Raw genomic sequence first — 5,986 nt, forward strand, 5'->3', positions numbered from 1 at the left:
GAGTGTATTCACTCAGGCCAGGGTGCCAGCTTTGAGAATGAACTAGTGTCAGAGCTGCTGCAGCCGCTGGTGTCATCAAGTCTCATACCACCGCCTACCACTCCATGGGCAATGACCCAGTGACCCGGATCAACTGCTTGGAAGGCAGCTATGCTCACCACTATACCACCAATGTAGGTGGCATCTAAAATTATTAAAAATTATAATCATGAAAAAAGGTCTGAAAGTGTATCTTTAACCTCTTAAGGCACAAGCCAAATCTTGCCAATCCTTGCCCATTTAGGGGGTACCCTATTTAAAGCTTTATAACTCCAGACGTGAACACCACAGAGACTTGAAAAATGGCTTAAATGAAGCAAGACATTTGTACAATTTACAATACTAACGCAGATTAGTTTATATTCATAATTGTGGAAGAAATAAAGTGCCACAAATGCAATTGTTTTGACAAAAAATCCAAAATAAATTTGCACTTTTTTTTTTTTGCAATGAAATACTGAGAGATTGCATATATACAGGAGGTTAAACTATACATGTGCTAGGTCAAAAACGTCTTGACCACAAGTTCATAAAATCTAAGGGTGGATATGTAGAACTACTATAGATGTATGAAGCAAAAACTAAGCAGTGTACCCAGCGTCTCCAAATCTATCCAAAATGTCTAAATTATGCATTGCTGTAAATCACAACATATTCACGTATTTCACTACAAATCAACTGTTTTGACTCAAGAAAATCACTGTTGCATAATTTTCAAATGGGAATTACAAGCTTTCAGTCAGTACAGTGGTCTAAAATATCTAGGTGTCCAGAAACATATCCAAAATCTCTCCAAAATTAAATAAAATGCTTTTTGTCCATTATAAAGCATATAAATGAGCCCCTTATGAGGGTTTAAGATGAAACATTGTTATCAGATTAAAAAAATAATGCAAAAATATTGTCACACAATGCGGTACAGTACTAAATGTGTAATAATTAACTCGTGTGTATTTCTATACTCTGTACTCTCGTATGTTTTCTTGTATGGGGATGAGACAACATGAAAACAATTTTCAACCGTCCACCACGTTTTGGCAATGTTCCAACTCTGACGTCATCACTGTTGCATGGGTCACAAAAACTATTACACTTCCATCTAACGCTTACATTACAGTGTGAAATATTCACATTATATAACACCACTAACCTATTTAAAGATACTCAATTTCAAAAATAACGTATATAACCGAAATATTTTGAGCGGTAATACTTACATAGCAATGATGAAATCTCCTCTATGTTCAGTAGATGGAGACAGAGACAGTATCAATGATACTGTACTATTCGCTTCTGTTTTGCTCCAGAAAACGATGTCAGCTAGGTCTATCAGCAAACATATGGCTTAGCTATGTTCAGAAGTCCTCAATAATAATAGTATTTTCCAAGAAATTACGAAATATCCTTGAACACGTTTCGTTAGGTGCAGCGTATTTGTCTGCTAGCAGAGTGAATGCGTAAGTGAATGCGATGCTAAGAATATTTTCTGTTACGCTGACCTATAAAACGCTATTCCAAAAGCAGAATTAGACATGTTATACATCGTTAGAAAGCTTATACTCTCGCCTACTGAATAAATGAATTGTCAATCAAGTCAGACTGTACTAAAAAGGGCGACAACGCCTTAAACAACAGGTGTGGTATTATGCGCAGCTATTTTGGAAGATACCCAGGCGTCACAGATACGCGTATATTTCCCAAACGGATTGTCCAAGACAATATATGACCACGCAGTATCAAAAGGGACATCTCTACACGTAAAACCAACAGTAAGGATTTATATTTATTCAAAACTTAGTCCGAGATATTGACTGTAGAATGACATGGTATCATTTTTAAAAACTTTTTCTCGTTTATTTCGTTATTCAGTGAGCAGCGTTTTCACTGCTGTATAGGCATATCTTAGGGATATTGACGGCAAACGATTTTTTAGTGGTGAAAGAATATTTTTATGAATGCCAAGATAGACAATATTGTCCATTATGTCAAGGGTGGGGGGTGTTTTTTAGATGAGACTGCAGGGAGGGGGTGCGTGTTAAATGAACGACCGGAGCGACAATGGTTGGGCTGCGAAACTCCGTTTTCGGCATAGTTGTCGTGTATCGTCTACTAATGAAACTGAAACAACGCGTTTCTGTTTTCATCTCACACTTTGGTTGCAGTAGCACCAATTGTTTGAGTTTAGTAATCTAGGCACGCCGGCGTGCCCACCACTAGGGGTTGTGCGCTAAGAGGTTAAATTAAAACGAATAAACATTTTATAAATGTAATAGATAATTTTAGAGCTTTAAATAACATTATTTATTTCATATAGTGACATTCCTTGCAGTTGCGCCACCTGAATTATTGGTTGCGCCACCTGACTTTTGCAACTAATTTCAAATTAAACTGGCTTCTACTTGGACGCCTGTCTTAGCTTTTGCCTTTGCTATCAATTGCATATATATAATTTTTGGATAGAATAAAGAGTTTTATGATAAAATAACATTTTCCTAGTTTTACATTGGTTGTACCAACTGATATGGAAAGTGTACCAGCCTACCTACGAGTTGAAAGTAGCTATTTTTATCAATATTTGAGAGAGATCTACAAACCTTTTCACTCAGCCATAAAGGTCACTTGGGGTCCTCTTGATGATGCAATATACTGTTTACTGTTATTACCTCTTCACTTCACAATAAAAGCCCCATGTTTACGGTTGTGCCACCCTGACATTTGAGAGCATACAAATTGCTGAACAAAAGTTTTTCAATTATATCAACAGCTTTAAAACTATTGGTATTTGTAAAATGTGGTTTATTTGAAAGGTTTCAAACATAAAATCATGCCATAGTATTTTATTTTGAATTTATTATCATTAAAATACCATTTTTAATAGTTTTCTTAATCTGTTCATTTGCACGGACGGTTGCGCCGCCTGACATTTTGGGGGTTTGAGATGCCAAAACATAAAAGAATATATATTATTTGAATGTACTGAAAATGTATTCAAACTAAATAGGTTTTATAGAATAAAGTGATACATGTCATGAATTGATTAAATTATTTTAAAAGGAAATAATGCACTCGGACACAAAAATATGCATAAACCAGTCCCACCATGACCACCCCTTAAGGCCATGATACACGGGCAACTTTTTTGGGCAATATTGCCAGCAATATTACCAGCAACTCAAGTTGCCCTGATACACTGGTGGCAATGGGCAATGGGCAACGTAACTGAAAAAGAATGTTTGGTAACCAATATATATCCTCTTCTCGTTGGCTTTGATATAATGCCTTGCAGGTATCTATGACAATACGCCCAATGCTGTGACGGCTGATCCTGAACAGGTACTCCATACTCTGCTTTGCTGATGTCCCGTTTTTTGTTTTGTTACATTTTTGGAAGCCATCTTGTCTGGAGTTGTGGTTTCAATTTGGATGGGTTGGGATGGGATATTATCTTCAGTCTTGTTGGGTTCTCCTCCTTCTTTCAAGAAAAGCAGGTCTTTATAGTATTTCCATCTTGGAATGTAAACGTCATCTGCTCCATCGCCTGACCGCTTACTGGATGCTGCTTTATTTTCCCGCTGAAAGGTTGTCCGCATGTTTTTGAATTTTTTTTAATGATGTCGACTGCAAAGGATAAGGAGAGAATTTTCGTAAAGCTTTTAAAGTGAATTTTGTTAAGTTAACAGTTAACAGTTAATACGGCCTACTCCCCTCCACTCTCATTCCCCTGGAGCCCTGGGCCTAGTGCCAAGCTACTGGCCAACAGTGTTGGGGAACATTACTTTTAAAAGTAACTTGTTACTTTACAACGTTACTTCCATTAAAAGTAACTTGTTATGTTACAATGTTACTGAGAAAAGTAACATGTTACATTTACTTAGTCTGTTTGTCTGTCTGCGTCTATGACATAATGTGACACACCCATTATGTCTGTTTGTGTATGTTCAGTAATGTACTGTAGTTGGGGTGGTGAGCATACTGTGACCCAACTGCTCATTTTGGTTGGTTGTATTATTCTTAATGGAAATTAGGCAAGATACTCTATTCACAGAGAAATAGCTAGGTGGGCATATTGCCTAGGCTGCATGTGGACTCCACATCACCACCGAGCGTGTTGCTAAAACTTACAGGAGCACCCATTTAAAAAGACCCATAAGTTATCATTAACTGCCCCTTTTCAATTTCCTACCTGTGACAACAACTTCTGTCTGTGCAGAATTTAGTTGGTTGCGCAAGGCCTCCATACATCTGTCCCTCCTGTCTTTGTAGACCTCAAGCTTCACTTTCCAAAGGCACGGGTGTTCTGTTATAAATGAAATGGAGAGAGAGGGATGAGATGTGGGGGGGGGGGGAGAAATTGGGACCTCAACACAGACTCTGACTGGCACACACACACACACACCTAGCTTGCTTCATCAGTCACACACACACACCTAGCTTGCTTCATCAGTCACACACACACACACACCTAGCTTGCTTCATCAGTCACACACACACACACCTAGCTTGCTTCATCAGTCACACACACACACACACACACACACACACCTAGCTTGCGTCATCAGTCACACACACACACACATCTAGCTTGCTTCATCAGTCTCACACACACACACACACCTAGCTTGCTTCATCAGTCACACACACACACACACACACCTAGCTAGCTTCATCATAGTCACACACACGCACACGCACACAGCCAGCAAGCAAGTTAATTTAGCTAGCTAAGTTAGGTACTTGCTAGCTAACGTTAGATAGCTAGCTTGCTACTAGCTACCATCGATTTTTTTTAGTATTTTTGGTAAATACTACGCTTATTCAATGTGCTAGCTATGAATATTGGGTCATATTAATTACCCAGGTTCTGTTACTTTGACAGATTTCCGTCAAATAATTAATTTAATCCAAATTATGCATACATTTATGACTGACGGAGCCCATGGAACCATGGAAACGTACGAAAACTTTAGTAGTAACTTATGCTAATAAATAAAGATAGCTGAGAATACAGTTGATGACAGTTGTTGAAAAACAATTAACAATACATGTATATTCATAATATATGAGAACAACACGTTTTAATGATTCAATTTACCTGAGAAGAATGAAATCAGTTGCCTCTCCATTTCTTCGCTCCAGGCAAGATTGGCCGCCATCTTCGTCGATTTTCTTCAGCCGAGAGAAGTAGTCACATGACTAAAATCTGTATTCTGATTGGAGGATCCCAAAAAGTTGCCTACTGTGTTGCCCCATCGATCTAATTTCCCAGATAATGAAAAGTTGCCGCTTTTCAATAGAAAATATTGCCGGCAATCGTCAGCAATATTGCTGGCAATATTGCCCAAAAAAGTTGCCTGTGTATCATGGCCTTTAGATTCTCCCTTCGTGTTTCTAACATGTTCATCTCTCAGGTTTTCCAATGCCTCTAATGCTGTTGTTATGTTACCCCCCTCTTCTGTGTGCATTGGAATGACTGTACAACATTCTTCCCCAATATCCCCCTGCTCCTCTGCTAGCATCGTGTCAAGAATTAGCCTATTCTGTACTGTCATAAGCGAAGTGGCATGCAATTGTTCTTTCACCCTGGCTGGGGCCTGAATGGTGTAACTGATAAACCTCTGTTGGTTATAATATATCCAATGACTTTTCTTGTGTGTTTGTCCCCAGGGAAGTAATGCTGCACCGTAATCTACGGCCGCTTCACTCATTATCTTATGTTCCTCCGATACTCTCTTCGGCCATCCTGTGTAGGTTACCCACACTCTCTTATCCTCCTCCCACTATATTTCAAACTTGTTGTTGTCCTTGGGAGGTTCGGTGCCTGGAGACAGACGGTCTCTGCTGCAAGGCCTAGGAATTTAGTGTTGCACAGAATTCTAGTTATGCTAGAGAAAACTCTTCTCCCTTCAGTACTTATTCCAGCAATAAGACACAAATGTTACTCGGTGAC

The 5,986-nt window shown here is 38.8% G+C and overlaps 1 long non-coding RNA gene across 1 annotated transcript; it reads right to left on the minus strand.

The window, feature by feature from the left end:
* Window positions 1-1,866: 1,866 nt before the first annotated feature.
* On the minus strand, window positions 1,867-5,382 carry LOC135262411 (uncharacterized). The gene is made up of 3 exons (XR_010332222.1): window positions 5,132-5,382; window positions 4,223-4,336; window positions 1,867-3,657 (listed from the first exon to the last, which is right to left on the minus strand). It is a non-coding gene; the product is annotated as an uncharacterized LOC135262411 (long non-coding RNA).
* Between the last annotated feature and the right edge of the window lie 604 nt (window positions 5,383-5,986).

Source organism: Anguilla rostrata, chromosome 9 (assembly GCF_018555375.3).
Source record: "Anguilla rostrata isolate EN2019 chromosome 9, ASM1855537v3, whole genome shotgun sequence".
In the NCBI taxonomy this organism is placed as follows: domain Eukaryota; kingdom Metazoa; phylum Chordata; class Actinopteri; order Anguilliformes; family Anguillidae; genus Anguilla; species Anguilla rostrata.